General features: G+C 29.4%; 1 protein-coding gene across 6 annotated transcripts in view; it reads left to right on the top strand.

Moving 5' to 3' along the window:
- LOC107451346 (latrophilin Cirl) overlaps positions 1–19,021 on the top strand; it is a 627,655-nt gene that overhangs the window by 144,819 nt on the left and 463,815 nt on the right. For all 6 annotated transcript variants that reach the window (XM_071177653.1, XM_043039805.2, XM_071177651.1 and 3 more), the window contains one exon: positions 10,315–10,443. The gene's annotated coding sequence lies outside the window, so the exon portion shown is untranslated. The remainder of the gene's footprint in view (positions 1–10,314; positions 10,444–19,021) is intronic.

The raw sequence follows: 19,021 nt of genomic DNA, 5'->3' as shown, positions 1-19,021 counted from the left end.
CCTCTTTTAAATATAATCCATAAATAGAGCATTTATCCAACGCGCAAACGTTTAAAAACCTTTCCCACAAGAAAGTAATAATATTGATCTAATTATCTCAAAAAATGTGATGATGTGGCTTTAGCAGCTTGGGAAATTGATCAGTCCCACGCTACTGAGACCTATTAACATTTAAATATATTGTCCAGAAAGATATAAAAACCCTCTTTCCAAGGTCAAATGTGCTATTCTATACCTATCCACCAGCATGTAATGTTGTCATTCTGGGGCTCTGGCCCTTACGTTAATAAAATTAGATTATGATTACCGTATTTTCCTGTATCTTTTTCAAGAAGCACCGGCCACACTACGAACTTACAATGTTTAGGCTTTCAAAGCGTAACATATATATATATATATATATATATATATAACCATCTCTAATAGGATGGGGTATTTCGTTATGTTGTTTAGACTTATTTTTAACATTTGTGTTGAATATTAATAATTCATTAGGTGATTGATGCCTCCATATTTATTTTTTTAAGTCCAGGTTTGTTTCTAATTTCGAATAGCAGTTCAAAAATTTTTAATTTATTTTAAAAAATAAGAATCATAAAAACTTTTACAACAAGAAGACTTTGAAGCAAAAGTGAATTCCAGCTAGAGCCATTTTCTTTCTAGTTTCAGATTTTAAGTACTTTTTAATTATGGTTTGGGGTATGTATTCAACTGTCTATTCTGTATATAACTCATATAAAATATTTAAATATTTGTTTGGAATTTTTGACAAAAATAAAATCATGAAAATCTACTCAACCACAAATTAGTATTTAAATAATAAAACTAAAAAAATAAAAAGCACTATTATATTTCCGTGGAATGGAAATTATGATTAAAAAAAAACTTTACATAAATTATCGAATAGGAATAAAAATATTGCAATGAGAAAAATATTTAAATGGAAACCAATGAACTCAAAGCCCAAAAAGAAAAAGGTTAGATGATGTTATGAAAGATAGATACATAATGAAAATTACTAATTAGAAATACAAGACTAAGAAAAGGAATGTTTGGAAAAACATCAGTCAACAAGTCAAGGCTCGTAATGGGCTGTAACTCCATAGAGAAAAAAAGAAGAATGTCTATCGAATAAGATTGAAAACATTTTCTTCCGTAACCACTTTTATTTTCAATATAAGAAAAGCCTATTAATGTTTTTAATGTATTGCTATTGCTGTTAAAATTAAATTTCGACATTTTTGCTTCTGCTGCTATAGTTTAAATTTGAACTATATCTATATATTGAACCATAACATCATGGAAGTTTGAGAAAACCTTATTAAGTGTTAAATTGGATGGTAATTTGGTTAAAATTGCACCATAATATGGTATGATCAAGTTTAATAAATTCGATGTTATGGTTTTAATTTGGTATCATAAAAGGGTTGTTGAAAATGAGAGCGATATTATGTTTCAAAATACAAAAGTCTCTAACTCTGTACCATAAGCCCTCCAATTGGATAATGTACTTTTTATCAAAATGCAAACTCAACACATCAGCTTTGTAATACAATTTAAAAAATGTATAAACATTTTAGGGTATCAAATCCGAAACTATGCAGTAAAAATGTATTAAGGTAGGCTATATTTACATAAAAAATAAATGTTTAAAATAATATATTGCAAAATGAATCTATACTTTTAGTGAAAATATTTTTGCAACATGGAATTTATTGATTCTATAAAACTCTAGCCAAGGTTGGCTTTTGAAAGAAAAAAAATAATGGAAGGGATTCTTTTATTATTTAGGGATATCGTGCCTGTAAATATTGAGGTTTTTTCCTCAGAATTTTAGACAACTTTATTCCGTAGCATTTCTCATTTTTATTCCTTTAAGCTTGAGAAAAAGAACCCTTTTATATCCAAATTTTAAGGTGATACATCTTAGCTATTAAGCATTTTTATTTTGTGAATATGTGTATAATAAAATGCATTAAATAAACTATAATTTATTAAATATATGAAAAAATACATTATATAGAGTACTAGCTGCTAAATATTTTATTGCATATATTAAATTTCATAAAATATGTAATGCGAAATTTATTAAACTATTAAAATAAATTCTTGGGTTAAAAAAAATTCTTATTACATTTTATTCTGTTACATTTCGCCATATTCAGATGAATTATTATTAATTATTAACTATTCTGTCGTATTCTTCCTTATTTTACTCAATGTATTCTAGTTTATAAGATATTAAATATATAAATGAATAAATCAAATTTTAAAAAATATGTGATAAGAAATTTATTAAGCTATCAGAATAAGTTCTTTAGTTAAAAAAACTGATCTGACTGTTTTTTATTCTGTCACATTTTGCCATATTTTGATTAATTATACTTTATTCTGTCATATTCTTCTATTTTTTGATTAATTTTTTTTATTCTATCATATTCTTCCATATTTTGCTTTATATATTCTTGTTTATAAGGTATTAAATATATCGAATTTTTAAAAAAAAATATGTGATGCAAAATTTATTAAACTATTAGAATAAGTTCTTGAGCTAAAAAAAAACTAATCTTATTATTTTTTATTCTGTTGAATTTTTGCCATATTTTTATTAATTATATTTTATTTTGTCATATTCCATTTTTTGTTTAATTCTTTTTTATTCTCTCATATTCTTCCATATTTTGTTTAATTATATTTTATTCTGGCAGATTTTTCCCTTATTTTTATTCTATCATATTCTCTCTTGTTCAGCAAATAAGAAATAATGTTTATAAGAATTTATTTATTTTTTGTATAAATAATATAGATTTGCATAATTTTTTCGGAACAATGTTTGGCACATATTACATAAGTAATGTCACAATTTTCTCCATTTACAATTCTTTCAGAGCATTCCGTACATCAATGTTAAGTATCGTAAAATTATGTGAATAGTTTGAAATTTTCCACTTGAATACTCCTGGTCTTATTTGAATTTTTGGTCTCATTTGGTCTTATTTTGAGCAAAAGTTTCGAACTGAGTTCAAAATGTCAAATAAACCACAAAAACTAAGTAGATTTCAAAACAAGTTTATTTAATTGTATTTACTGAACTATTTGCTGATTACAAATAAGTAAAAAAAAATAATAGATTGGTTAACAGACTTAAATTTTTTTTCTGTTCATAACATTACTAAATCCTGCTTTTGAGGTGGACTAGAAAATTAAAATGTCTCAATTATCAATTTTGATACTAGTTGCGTTAGATAAATTGTAAAATAAATGTTCACTTAAAACCAATTTACACCAAATTATTACCAAATAGATCATTTCTGTGAGTATATTGTGCAGTTTTAGAACGACTGATAAAAAGAAATCATGTGTGTAGTTTGGCTACCACTTCAAAAATACAATTTCAATTCACTAGTATATAAGGCATGTCAACTCGATTCTACATTGAGGTACCTTTTCATAGAAGAGGGTTGACATTCCTGATATCTACTCTCCCACATTGGTGACCCGGACGTGATTGTGGTGGCAGTCAACTATTCAATGGAGACCATTCATCGAAGTAGGCATATTCAAATCGATGTGGGAGTTTTTGTCAAGGCAGGCGTGTTCACATAACGTCCGGGTCACCAATGTGGGAGAGTAGATATCGGCAATGTCAACCTTCTTCCATGAAAAGGTACCGCAACATAGACTCGAGTTAACATGTCTTATATACTAGTGAATTGAAATTTTACTTTTGAAGTGGTAGCCACAGTACAATGTGTAATTACTTTATACATCCTGAAATAGTAAGAAATATAAATAAAGTAATCAGAATCGAATTACTTAGAAATTTCATTATTATAAACAAAATTCCAATTAATCTGTCTTCGTTTTATAGTAGTCAACTTTATACAAAAATTTTACGATTTACTTTAATAAAAAAAAATAAAAAATAAAAAAACAACTATAGTTTATCTTTATTTTTATGTAATATTAAACAATCTTAAGTATGCAATGCTTAATTTCAAACTAACACTGATGATTTGATTGTCCTAAAAATGACCATAGTATACTTAATACTTATTCCATTTATTTACATCAATTCTTCATTTACATAGCAACGGACAAGTCCGAAAAATTATTTCCAAACATCCTTTAATCTCTTTATTCAATTATTTCTAGCTATATCTGTCAAATTTGACGCATTTATTAAATCCGACGTTTAAAAAGATGTATGGAGTGTCTTAACAATTAAGATTTATCTTACAATGAAATAAGTTAAGATAGCATTCAAAGAGGTTTCTAATATAATTCAAACTAATCTTCATTTAAAACCTCTCGTAAATCCTCCAAATGCATCGAATTCGTTATTAAGTGCTTGACTGTCCTGTAAACGCAACTAAAATTGAGACAGATCATTTAGATCAATTTCAATCAATTGGATTAGTACGAGGAACGTTGAGGATTACTTAGCAAGATTAACTGTCTCCCCTCACACTATCTTACATTTCCAATAGCACATACAGATAATTTTATTTAGTTGGATTTTAATGTTTAAAACGAATAGTAAATTCATTTCTGCACAGAATACTGATGTTTTTTAGATGGCTTTGTAAATAAGATTAAAATAATCAATATGGAGAACGTATGCGGTTTTAAAACTAATTAATGAAGAAGAAGAATTGTGTAGTATTAAGTAATCTCAAAATTAAAAAATAAAATTGTCCTTACTGTCTGCAAGAATTATCCTCTACAGCTATTTCTCTTTTTTTACTATTAGTTAAAATTGACCTCTATGAACTTACGATGAGCTTACCAAGCTGAAAATTCTTAATGGTTCCATCAAAACACTTTGATGGTTCATGTTGGTTTCAGTGTGGTTCATGATTGTCCAACATCATTTGATTGTCACCATCATCCAACATTTTCCATTATGCGTTCATGGATTTTGATATGCCAACAAACCTCCATTATTCCATGATGGAAAATGCTACTTTTATACTATGTTGCTTAACCATCAAAAGAAGTTTGATTCTCATGAACCAACAATCCATGATGGTTCTAACTAGACTTTTCCATGATGGTTTAATGGAAATACTTGTTGGTTCTCAGGAATCATCAAAGCAATTTGTTGTTGTTGTTGTTGTTGCTAATTCCCATCTGGTCTGACGGGGTCAGACCAGATCAATGAATCCGTTAACATTGAGAAAATCCGAAACCAGAATGGGAGAAGAATGAATATCGTTCCAGTCCAGCCCTAAACAGATCAAGATGTGCTCAGGTGATGCCTGGTTTTGTTGGCATTTAGGGCAAAGAGGAAAGATCTTTTGATTTGCAGAAAATGTGAGACTTTTCAGGTGTCCACTGGCCAGTCGGGATAGGCAGGTGTTGGTTTGCCTGTCACCAGGGAGAGATAGAGAGAGTCCTGGTCTTTTTGCTTTATACCAGTAGTGAATAGGTGGAAGCAGCCACTTTTGTTTATTCTGGGCCTTTTGCCTTGCAAAAAGTTCAAGGTATGTAAGCTCTGAGGTGGAGGGGACTGGATGGTCTAGTCCCTTCTTTGCAAGAGTGTCAGCCAANTTGTGGTCCTACTTGGAAAACCAAATTCGTGCTGCCACGCTACCCATTCGCAATGTGAGGGAATTGCCGGACCAGTTGGTGAGCGCTTGGTACCAGATACCTCAAACTACCTATCAGCAGCTTGTGGAATCAATGCCATGGCGGGTGCTAGCAGTTTTGAGGATTAAAGGTGGTCCTACATGTTATTAGCAGGGTGATCATAATGTAATGGCTCTTCGGTGTATATCTGATGATGGTTTCCAGCTTCACCACTGAGGATCATGAATACCAATTCCACTGTCGATTGTTCATTGTAAAAAAGTTTGGTGCATAGTTGCCACCATTTTTGGTGATGAGTTACAGTGCTTCCTCCAGATGGTGTTCCTGCCTTGACGGGGCGGTGAGGCTTGAGCGCACCAATGACCCGGAGGGCTATGCCGGAGGTAGCTTGCTACTGGTAGGGTCTCCCAAGCCGGACAGGCCGAAGGGTAGGTGCCAGACTAAAAAGAACACCACCAGGAGCCAAGACAGTCTTCTACCTCACGGTGCTCCGGTCTTTGGACAACAGAAGCTGCATACCCCTTCCCATGAATCAGTTGACAAAGCAATTTGTTATTTATGTTGAACCATCAAAAATCAGCCCGAATTCTTATATTGGAATGAAGGTTACTTATGTTGGTTACCATCAAAAATATAATGGTTCATGATATAAATATTGATGGTCACCATTAAGATTTTGTTGGTCTATCAATGAAAAACCATCAAAATTTTTGACGTGGCTCTGAATCACTATTTAGTAATTTTAATTGTATCTTTAATGATTGTAAATGTAGGTGTACAAATAGCTGTGTTTATTGCAATTTTAGCTGTAATTATTACCCTTTTAGGTGCTATAAAATTTGTGATTGTAGCTTTACAAGTAGCTGGCTTTATTGCAATTGTAGCTATAGAAGCAGCTGTAATTATTGCCATTTTAGAGGAAATAATTGTGATTGTAGCTGCTCAAATAGCTGTAACTATTGCCAATTTAGGTGCGATTATTGTTGCAATTGTAGTTGTTATTATCAAAAATGTAGGTGTACAAGTTGTGGTAATTATTGTAATTGTGGCAATACAACTTGAAATAGATTTCAGAGAGGTTACTAATGCAATACAAATTTGTCTTCATTTAAAACCACTTGTAAATATCTAAAAGTACCCGAATCCATTATTAAATGTTTTGCTTCTTTATGAGTGGAAAACTGTGAAAGGAAATAAAATTGATCGAGATCTGTTCAATCAATTTCAACTAATTGAATTGGTTTTAGAATATTGTGGATTAATTTTCGGGACTCACAGTTTCCTTCAAATCGTTTTACAATTTAAATAATTACATATTACTTTATTTAGTTAAAGTTTACAATTATACAATAATACAAAAGTTTCTGAACATGTAACAAGAAGTTCTTAGAAATATTTGAAATTTAGAGTAAAGCATTCAATTTGAGATAATTATTAAGCAAAAGGTGTTCAACTGAATTATTAGTGTGTAGTGAATTATTAGTGAAGTAGTATTAATTTGAAATTTTATGTAATCCTAAGGGTGGTATACTTAATTTAGAATCAAATTTAATTCAAAACTATGCCAGTGAAAAAAAATTGTGATGTAGTAAATATAACTCCTCACTATTTTGATGTAGTAAATATACACACAATAATTATTATAACTTACAAATGGTAAAAAGTAACTTTTATGTACGACGATTTACTTCACAATTACTGCAATTGTAAATGTACATACAATGCCAGGACTCTATCTTAATGGTTTAAAGGGAAAACCTCAGACCTCAAACAACACACAAAAACATACTTTCTCTGATTAAACATATCTTTTGTTTTCGATGGATTTGGATTTCTGAAATAGGCGCATTTTTTGAAATAATTTCCCAATAGCTTTGTACCGAGAGCTGTCGAAAGTTAGGATTTCTTGAGAACTATCGAAACTTTTTAGCACACAACTGTGAAATTAGTTTATTCAAAGATAGTTCTATGTAAGAAATGATTTTAAATAATTATTTAATGATTTTCATTATTTTGTTTAATAAGAGCCGAAAAAATTATGAATTGTAAGAATACAAATGTTACCATTATTTTGAAAATTGTAGTTTTATCTGGCAAAATACAAAACTTGAACAAAATCAAATCATTAGTTCCTGAGAAATTGATTTTTAAATCGAATGGTCAAAGTAAGAGTAAGAATTAGGAAAATTAACATTAACTGGTTCCGCTCTTCTGACCAAACTATCGTTACCATATTACAGTATTTTGAGTGTAAGGAATCCAAATTAGTCGGGAAGAAAAAGTATGTTTTTTAGAGAAAGTTTATTTTTGTGTCTGATTTTTTAACTTAAAATATTGTCTACACCAGGGATGGTCAAACTACGGCCCGCGGGTCAACTGTGGCCCGCTGGAAGGTTTAATCAGGCTCGCGGATAGAATTTTAACTTACCAATCGGTGACGAATGTAAACAATACGAGGGTTGCTATTTATATTTCTGCCTTGGCAACAGTAAATGTTGCTAGGCGACCGCAGACGATTTTAATCGAAAGTTTAATATTTTTAAACATAAATTCAGCAGACGATTTACCATTATAGCTTCATTTGTGCTGTTGACAGTAAATTGAAAAGTTCTTCTCTTTCAAAAAATGGAATTGAATCGTGAACATTTTCGTGCCATTATTTTTCATAGCTTTCGACGTGGATTGTCAAGACAAGAGTGCTTCGATGAACTTAATTCTTTATTCAGCGATAAAGCGCCATCCTACAGCACTGTAAAAAATTGGTATAACGAATTTAATCGTGGTCGATGTTCGATCCAGGACGAATCCCGTGCAGGTCGTCCAAAATCCGTTGTTGTGCCAGAAAAGATCGATGCTGTGCGTGAACTGATAAAGCAAGATCGTCATGTGACATACCGTGAGATAGAGGCGTCTTTGGACATTAGTATGACTAGCATCAATAAAATATTGCATGAACATTTGAGCGTAAAAAAAATTTGTTCGCGTTGGATCCCGCATAATCTGACAAACGCTCAAAAAAAGGCTCGTGTCGATTGGTGCAAGGAAATGTTGGAAAAATACGTTCAAGGTACATCAAAGGCTGTGTATAACATCTACACAGGTGACGAATCATGGATCTATGCATATGAGCCGGAAACAAAACAGCAATCAACTGTATGGGTCTTCCAAGACGAGGCAAAACCAACAAAAGTTGTTCGAGGAAGAAGCACATCGAAACAAATGATTGCCTGTTTCTTCGGCATTAACGGTCATGTGGCAACAGTGGCGTTAGAGCAACGCAGGACGGTCAATTCTGAATGGTACACGACCATTTGTTTGCCAGAAGTCATCGGAGAAATTCGAAAAAAGCAGAAGAACAGGCGAATCATTCTTCATCATGACAATGCGAGCTCTCACACATCGACTCAAACAAAGGCATTTCTGACGGAGCGAAAGATCGAACTGATGGGTCATCCGCCGTACAGCCCTGATTTGGCACCCAATGACTTCTTCTTATTCCCACACATCAAAAATAAATTACGTGGACAACGATTTTCGACCCCCGAAGAAGCGGTTGATGCATTCAAAACGCATGTTTTGGAGTTACTTCAATCGGACTGAAAAAGTGCTTCGAAAATTGGTTCAAACGCATGCAAAAGTGTATTGAGCATCATGAAGAATATTTTGAAAAAGAATAAAACCAATTTCGATCCTACATATTTGTTTTTTCTTTTTAGGCCAGAAATATAAATAGCAACCCTCATATGCATCCATTTTCTTGTCTACTTTGTTTAAAGCTATTTTTGTTCCTTTTTAACAAAGTACTGGTAACATTTTTCAAGCATAAGATTGGCGCCATCTGAAGCAGTTGTTTCTAAATATGCCAAAGTTTGAGTTTTACAAATCATTATCAAGGGCTAATTTCGCAAATTTAATATCTCATGCCCAGAAAATCAGTGCTATGTTTACTTCATCTTATATATCTGTGAACAAGTGTTTTCAACTATGAACCTTAGAAAAAAATCATTTCAGAAGAAAGTAGACTAACAGGCAAACATTTAGCCTCGTTCCTTAAAATAAGTACATCTCATTCGGAACCTCATTGTAAGGAACTTTTAAAAATGAAATAGCAATTTCATTCATCTCATTAAATATTTAAATTAAAACTTATATATCGTTTCTTTATTTTAGAAAATTTTACTTAGCCCACCAAACTACTTTTTTCTCTCGATTTTTTGCCCTCGACCAAAAATGTTTGCCCATTCCTGGTCTACACTAACTACATAATTAGCATATTTGAGGTCATCCCCTTAAACCTCAATTATGATTGAGTCCTAGAGCCTAAAAATTAGATCACTAGATTAAAAGTTATTCAAGATGTTCCTTTTTTATTCATATTGTATATACAACGTAAAATTCTATGAAATTTCCAAATCTATTGATTTTACTTGTTTTTCTTAAAATTGCAAAGCAGCTTAGTATATTAAAAAAATTCTTTTTTTATTGGTTTATTCTATCTTTGCCAGTTGTTTTTAAGGCTTAAAATACTTCGTTTTATTACATAATAAACGCTGTTTATTAAAAAAGTTTCGAAGAAATTTAAAATTTTAGTTTCCAATGCTTCGACATTGATTTCGGTTTCACAGAGCCACAAAATTATGCTTATCATGAAATTACAGTATCCACAACATGATATTTTTCAGTGATTTCTTCCTTCGCTCATTTGCTTTGATTATTTTTCAGGTTTTTTGGAATATGAAAATTAATGTTGATGCAAGCAATAAAAGAAGTGCAGTTGAAGATATATTGAAGCCTTCACTTTTTATTGTGATTAATTAGAATCGACTACGTCTGAAAATATAAGAGACAAACGTAAGTGAAAAAAAAATCTTACTAATTATATTTTCTTGAATATAATTCAGAATATAAATTTTAAAAGACATTTTTAAATGTTTTTATATGCAGGGTAATGTCTGCAATTTATAGTAATGTAGCTGCATGCATTTATTATTATAAAAGCATTCATTATATTAACATGCATAATCTCATGTAACGGAACGGATAAGCTTGGTAGCGAATTCTAAAAATTTACATCTTGAATTTTTGTGATATTTTCATATTCACCGTAAAATATGGTTTAATAATCTGTGATAAAATTTGGTAAATGTGTTAAAACTTGGTATATTTAGCATGATGTGAAAAAAATTAATCAGGTTAAATTTGCTGTCCGATTTTTTACTAAATGTATGGTAATAAGAACTATAATTTTGAAAAATAGAAATTCCGATAAGCCGTCGGCATATGAACGGAAAATTTAAAGACCGTATATTTTGGTTTTATTAGCCAAACCAGATTTATTAACCAGAATTATATTTTTGGTTTTTATTAACCAGAACTTATATTCTTTTCTTTTACTTTTATCAGAATCATAATAGCATTTTGGTAAATTTATTTACAAAAATCACTTCTTTGGTCAGTGGTTTATAATGCAATGTGCAAACAGTCTAAAGTGACAAAGATAATAAATTAAGTTAATGTTCTAATAAAGTATATGATTTTAATTAAGAATATAGTAAGTTAGACCAACGCTTCCAAATGATGTTCCGCGGAACCCTAGAGTTCCGTGGAAGAGTTAAAAGGGTTTCGAGAGTTAATACCCCTTATAACCAGTGATGAGTTTTGAAACCTCAAATTATTTTTAGATCCAACCAATAATTTATAATTTATCTAATCTTAATTTATCTAATAACAATAAATTAAACAAATTATGAAACGAACAAACAATTATAAAATATTGCATTATGGCAATATTGTATTAGTATTTCTCTTTATGCTTTTCAAATCAAAATAAAGAGAGAAATATGCTTCTCTAATAACCATTTTCAACGTAGTTTTAAGTTTTCATTTCGAAGTAAACTATAATTTGTCTTATTTTATTTTCAGCTTATGTATATACACCAAAATCAAATTCATAACTATAGACTAAATATAGCATTAGAAATACAAATTCAACTGTCTGACAAGAAACATAATTTTAAATTGTCAATAATAAAACAATTTACAATCTTCATACCTCTAATTAATTATTTAAAATTTTAAGAAAACTTGTCATTTATATGCTATACCGTTCACAATTACTTTAACACGCTGAATACCACTCTAATTTTACACGTCTTGCTCGTCTGGCCACACTGTAAATAACTACAAGCTAAATTTGCAAATATTAGACAGATTTTGCTAGTTTTTAAAAGGTTTAGCATATCTGAAAAAAGTGGTGGATTATATAAGCCTACGAATTGGTTAGAAATAGTGGTGGATAAAAATCTACTAAATTGAATTTATTAAATCACGAATCACAATTAATAAACTACCACTTGAAAATATTCATTCGCTGCCCGGAGCAAGTTGGCATCTCTGTGTATATAAATAAAACTATTTTTGTGTGTTCTACATTTCATTAATTTCTTCAAATCATTTTAGTAACAATAATAGTATTAAAAAAATTAAAAAAATGTCTCGAATTATGTGTTTCTAATAATCTTGGCTTCGCCGGTCACGGGTGACCCCCATGGCATTCAAGGTATTAAAAAACTTCATTCATAAAGTCAGGGTTCTCCGTGCAAAGATGGTAGATTATTTAGGGTTCCGTAGCCGAAAAAAAATTAGGAATTTCTTTCTGAGTAAGACTATTTTCGTCATTTACCTCTTCGTAGAATTTTGGTAATTTCTTAAAAGTGGTCAGCAGCCCATAGGGCGCAAAATACCAGCAGAAAAACCCTAGAGGAACATAATTTCAGTTATTTTTTCCCTTTTTATTTCCCTCTTTTATATTTTCTCTTTTTGAAAGAAATATATTTTTGGAGTTTTCAAGAAAACACATGAAAATAAAAATAATAATAAAGTAAGCGTCCAGGCCTTTCATTGTCATTGCAAGTCCCTGGCGAGTACTTTAAGAAACTTAGATTTTATTTTCTTTATTCTTCTTTTATTTTATTTATTTATTTTTTTTACTCCTCATCTTTTCTTTCATTTTATTTATTTTTCAAAAAAAATTCTTCTCAGAAGTTTGCCCGCAGGCAATGCTGACATCGCAGTGTGATAAATGCTGCACTTTATTGTATTGTAAATTGAAGATTTCTGACGTTTATTTAAGTATTTTCTTTATTGTATTTTAAGCTGGGCTCTGTTGAGGGAATGGTTTAATTTTAAAAGTCAATGTTATCAGTGATTTTTTTTATATTTTATTGTCGCGTCTTTTATTTCGAATTGTTTTTCTTTTCGCTTTAATGCAATTAGGCGTTTATAAAGAAATAAATTCTCGGAAAACTAACTCCTCTAATCTTTGCTATTCTGCACAGAATTCCCGAATGCTCGATTCAGAAAACTAATTTTAATTTAACTACTTATATATAAAAGAAAGAAAATGCTTTTCTCAATGTTTTTTTTTTTTTCGTTCGAATTTTGCAAATTCGGTCCCCGAGAGGAATTATTATTTGCTTTTGTCAAATTGAAAGACACTGAAGAAATTCAATAACCAAATATAATTTGAAAATTTAGCTTTATCAGAGAAGTTTTATTTCTTGAAAAATAGTATTTAGAATTAAGAACGAAGCTTTATTTGACAACCGATTCATTTTTTGACTTTTTTAAGAAAAGTTTTATTAGATTTGCAATAACTATTTGGTTTATTTAATGTTTTCTGTCATTTTCAATGACTTCTCGAAAAGTTTAGTTTTTAATTTGTTGTCACAAATTTGTTTTGAAATGCAAGTTTTGTAGCACCTTACATGTTTGGTCACAAAACTATTGTTTAAGAGGAAAGTAATCATTATGTTATCAATATATTTAAAATGATTGATTAAGGTGTTGACTAAGTCACCAATCTCCTTAAGAAGAGGCTATACCACTGGAGAAACTTTTAATTGCGAATTATTTTTCACCTTCTTAAGTGATTTAAAATTTAAAGTATAAAGAAAATGAGATCAGGAGTTTTAAAATACTACAACGAAATTTTCATAAATATCGAAATGAAAACAAATTGTGAAAGGATGTCTCAATTTTTCGTAATTGGGAAGTTCTCTTCTAACATTTTAATTTTTAACTTAGTTTTTGAGTAAAACAGAATTTGTAATGAAAAGTTTCTCCCGTACTTCCGCGGTACAGCGTCCTCTTAAACTAGGCATAAATTGAAAGGAAAAAAAATTAACAAAGGTAACCTGCTTACAAAATATCCTCCTGAAAATGTGGTGTTATTTTGAACTGCATTTCTTCCAGAAAAACTATTTTTTCTAATAACATTTGAAAATTACTAATTCTGTTTTTTTTCTTTTAATGAAGAAAAAGTAACCTGATTACAAACCATCCTGAAAATGTGGTGTTGTTGCGAACTGTATTTCTTCTTGAGAATCTATTTTTTCTAATAACATTTAAAAATTTCAAATTTCTGTTTTTTTTCTTTTAATAGAAAAAAGTAACCTGATGACAAACCATCCTGAAAATGTGCTGTTGTGAACTGCATTTCTTCTTGAGAATCTATTTTTTCTAATAACATTTAGAAATTACTAATTCTGTATTTTTCTTAAAACAAAAAAAAGTAACCTGATTACACACCATTCTGAAAATAAGGTGTTGTTGTGAACTGCATTTCTTCTTGAGAATCTATTTTTTCTAATAACATTTAAAAATTAATAATTCTGTTCTTTTTCTTTTAACGAAGAAAAAGTAACCTGATTACAAACCATCCTGAAAATGTGGTGTTGTTGCGAACTGCATTTCTTCTTGAGAATCTATTTTTTCTAATAACATTTAAAAATTACTAATTCTGTTTTTTTCTTTTAACGAAGAAAAAGTAACCTGATTACAAACCATCCTTAAAATGTGGTGTTGTTGCGAACTGCATTTCTTCTTGAGAATCTATTTTTTCTAATAATATTTAAAAATTTCAAATTTCTGTTTTTTTTTCTTTTAATAGAAAAAAGTAACCTGATTACAAACCATCCTGAAAATGTGGTGTTGTGAACTGCATTTCTTCTTGAGAATCTATTTTTTCTAATAATATTTAAAAATTAATAATTCTGTATTTTATTTGTAACAAAAAAAAGTAACCTGATTACAAACCATCCTGAAAATGTGGTGTTGTTGCGAACTGCATTTCTTCTTGAGAATCTATTTTTTCTAATAACATTTAAAAATTTCAAATTTCTGTTTTTTTTCTTTTAATAGAAAAAAGTAACCTTATTACAAACCATCCTGAAAATATGGTGTTTTTGTGAACTGCCTTTCTTCTTGGGAATCTATTTTTTTTAATAACATTAGAAAATGACTAATGTTTTTTTTTCTACTTTGAAAGTAAAAAAATATTTTTAAAGCTATAATGATTTTAATATCTCATTCTGAATATTAAATCATTCAAAATTTCTAAATTCAGGAAATTTCCAATACTTAAATAAGGATTTCATTTTGAGCTTGGATTACTCAAAATTTTTAGATCTGTGATATTTTAGATGATGTAGTAACAATGTCATTTTGAATTTAATTCATTCAAAATTTCAAACTCCATGCTATTTCGGAAGCTTCGCCAATGATGTTATCATTGAAGACTACGAAATCTTTTTCTTTTTATGAAATAAATTAGCCATTTTTTCTGTGAAATTACTAATAATGTGAATCGCTTGTCGTACATCCTATTTTGAAATATCTATCATACGTAGTAAGAGCGATGTGAAAAAATAAGTATTTTTGAAAATATTTCTTTGTAAAACTACAAAAAACAAATCTTTGTGCTTAAAAGAAAAAAATTTATTTGCCTTTTTCCTTAGATATTTTATATATTTTACATATAGTTTATTACTAGGTCTTAAAATAAACATATTTTTGCAAACTATTTTACAAAAATATTAAAATGTAATTTCAGAAATGTACGAAATATTTAACAAAAAATAATTATGAAATATAGTTTTAATATATAATTCTGAATAATTTAAGGTAAACTCTCAAATTATGTTTCTTTTTAAAAAAAATACATTCGAGTGAATTGTATGAAAATCAAAAACATGATAATGATATTCAATCCCAAAATGAGTTTATATGCAAATTATATGTATGACAAAAAAATAATAAATTACTGAAATATTTATTGTAAGAAAACAATTGTGATTATTTTGAGATCTCGTGTTTTCCGCCAATTATGCCTTTTTTGTTAGAATAAATGATAAACTAAACAAATCGCTTTAAAAATAATTTTATGAAATTTTAAAAAAACTTGTTTCTAGGTAATAAACTTAGTGAAAACTTTATAAAATTAATATATACTTTTTTTCCTGAATGTGGTATAGAAAAAACATCACGTACTTCATAAAAAAAAATAGAATTTCCATAAGAATTCACATTTCGTCGAAAACAAGCAATTTAATACCTTAAAAAGCTCGAAAAAAAAAACTTTTCTCATTAAAACTTGTAAAGATATGCTTTAAAAAAAAACTTTTCTATAAAAAGGAATCACAATATTTGAATTGTCTTTCTCCTATATTAAAAATATATTTGAGAAAATAATTCTTTATTTGGACTAGGAAATTACTTTTCTGAATTCAAAATGAAAACATGATTTGTAAAGGCAATATCCTTTATTTGAAAACATAAATATTTATTCATGTTCTAGATTTCATTTAAATTTCAAATTTCCCAGCTTCGCGGTGGAATATTCGCAAATATTATGCGTCGATAATTCTATTCTGTCCGTAAATTCAATTAATTTAATCGTATTTGCATTAAAGCCAAATGAACTTAATTCAAAAATAAATAATTCTTGGCGAACTCAGAAAGAATTATTCTGAAAGCAAACAATTCTTAGAATTTTGAAAGTGTTCGAAAATTATGACTTTAACTTCGTGCAATAATAATTCAAGAGCGTCTCATGGACCGAATCACTCTCTTCGGAAGCGTAATTCAAAATTACGGAACGATGACAAAAGATTGATTGCACTTCATTAATTTCTAATTAATAGCGACAGATGCAACATCTCCCAGTAGAGGTCGCTCGACTCACTCGTAAACTCATCGTCTGATTATACACAGCCATTGCCAAAACTGCGGTGCTAAAAAGACACTGAACAACCATTCAAATGGAGTTCGATTCCGATTTAATTCTTGTTCCTACCCGATTTATCTACTCCATTTACGACATCGTTAAAATGGTAGATGAGAGAGTTCTTATAAATTGAAGATCAATATGGCGACGATTTAACTGACGGCGTAATTTCCTTTCGTGGTTCGATTTCGAACAGTGTTTAGTATTGATCTGAGTTCGTTCCCTAAGCGTTGTTTTGATTTATTATTCGTAAAAGGATGTCGTAAGGCAACCCTTATTCGAAGAACATAAAGGAAATAAAGCTATTAAACCGCCGTCGTCAAATATCCGTTTTTATTTTCCAATAGAAAAAGAATTTGCTTGATTGAGTAAAATCGCTAATAATAATAGTTTCGCATGCTGTTGTACTCAAAAAACGAGTACACATAATTTATTTTGTTGTGAAAGGGCGAAGTTTAATTTTTTTTATACTGTATGAAATGTAAAACTAATATGAATGGAAAAACTATTACAGTTCTGTATATATGTGCTCAAAAACGATAAATGAATTATTAAAAGAAAAAGATTCGAATTTTCAATTCTTTTTAGGAATTCGTAGATCTAACCACATCGATAAAAAAAAACGATAAAATGTAAAGTGTTCTATATATAACGATACAAAGAGTACATACTATTTATTTTATTTTTTTTTTTTTTTTGCTAAAAATCGGAGTATTTTTTTGATTAAATTCGGAATATTTTTTCATAATTTTCAAGTGTGAAATCTGAAATTTTCTTGCTCTTACACAAAGTCAAAATGGCAATGAGAGTAACACACTGAAAATGGATGATGGTGTAAAAAAAAGGGAAAAACACACAAAAAAAATGCCGAAGTGTAAGGAGAGGACTTTTCAAACTATTGTCCACTAGCCCAAATCAACCAGTATTACCAATACGCTCCCCATGTTTCAGAGATTTTCACACATTGCTTAAAAATCTTCAATCCTATCTCATATCTTCAGCTAATGTCCACAATCATTAAATATTTTACCATTGTATTATTAAAACAAATTAAACTTTTTCACGTTTTAGGTGCTTTCAAAGATTTCTCGCAACCTTTCAACTCTATCGCATAATAATAGTTAATATAATAAAAATCCCAAAAATTTTGGTGAACCTTGGGTCATCAAATAGTAAAATTTGCTGCAACCACAATAAATAAGACCACGTTGAGCTTCATTAACTTATACATGGCACTATGGGTTAAATTGAACAAAAATATAGTTCAGCTTATAAACATAATGCTGCAGCGAATTTGTGCTGTATAATATTTTATTATGGTGCAATGTTGAACAGTAAAAACAATACCAAAACGAAAGCCCGATATTTTTTTTATTTATTTATTATTTTTTTTAATGTCGTTGTCTTAGCTATACTGTTTCGTTATTATAAATCCAAATTTATGGATATACATTTACAGAATTGTGTAACTCAAACAAGCATTCACGCATTTATATTTACGGGATTGTGTATCTCAGAAAAATATTCACTGATTTAGTTCAGCTTAAAAACATAATGCTGCATCAAATTTGTACTGCATAATATTTTATTATGGTTCAATGTTGAACAGTAGAAACAATGCCAAAAAGAAAACCCTAGTTTTTATTTTTATTTTATTTTTTTAAATATCGTTGTCTTTCGCTACACTATTTCGTAATTATAAATCTGAATTTATGGATATACATTTACAGAATTGAGTAACTCAAACCGGCATTCACGCATTTACATTTACGGGATTGTGTATCTCAGAAAAATATTCGCTGATTCATATTTACGGGAGCGTGCAACTCAAACAAGCATTCACTGATTTACGTTTTTGAGATTGAGTTATTCAAACAAGCATTTACTATTATACATTTGCAGGATTTTGTAATCCAGACAAGCATTCCCGGATGCATAATTGTAAATATTAATAATTTAATAACACAATATTGTAATTCTAATTAAACTAAAACGCGTTTCAACTTTAAATTATATTTAAGCTTACCACAAATTTGTACAATACTATGGTTCAACTTTGAACTGATTTAATTTGGCGTGCAGTAAGAATTCCAAAGAAAAAAATAATAATAATAATAATTCACTTATGCTTTTCTCAAGATTTACATTCTTTATCTCAGTTACACAATACCGTAATTGTATATCGAAATTCACGAAAAAAGTCGGCAAAAAGCACTTAACAAGAGGGAAAAAAATGATAAAGAATATGGTGCTAAAAATAATTTTTCAAGACACTTTATAAGTGGTGTATTTAACCTCTATCAATGTCTATTCCTTAATAGGCGTAATTAAGAAAAATCATTGGAGCATATTTTTTTTCGGCGC

Source organism: Parasteatoda tepidariorum, chromosome 2 (assembly GCF_043381705.1).
Source record: "Parasteatoda tepidariorum isolate YZ-2023 chromosome 2, CAS_Ptep_4.0, whole genome shotgun sequence".
Taxonomy (NCBI): domain Eukaryota; kingdom Metazoa; phylum Arthropoda; class Arachnida; order Araneae; family Theridiidae; genus Parasteatoda; species Parasteatoda tepidariorum.
This window is presented reverse-complemented; position numbering and strand designations above follow the sequence as displayed.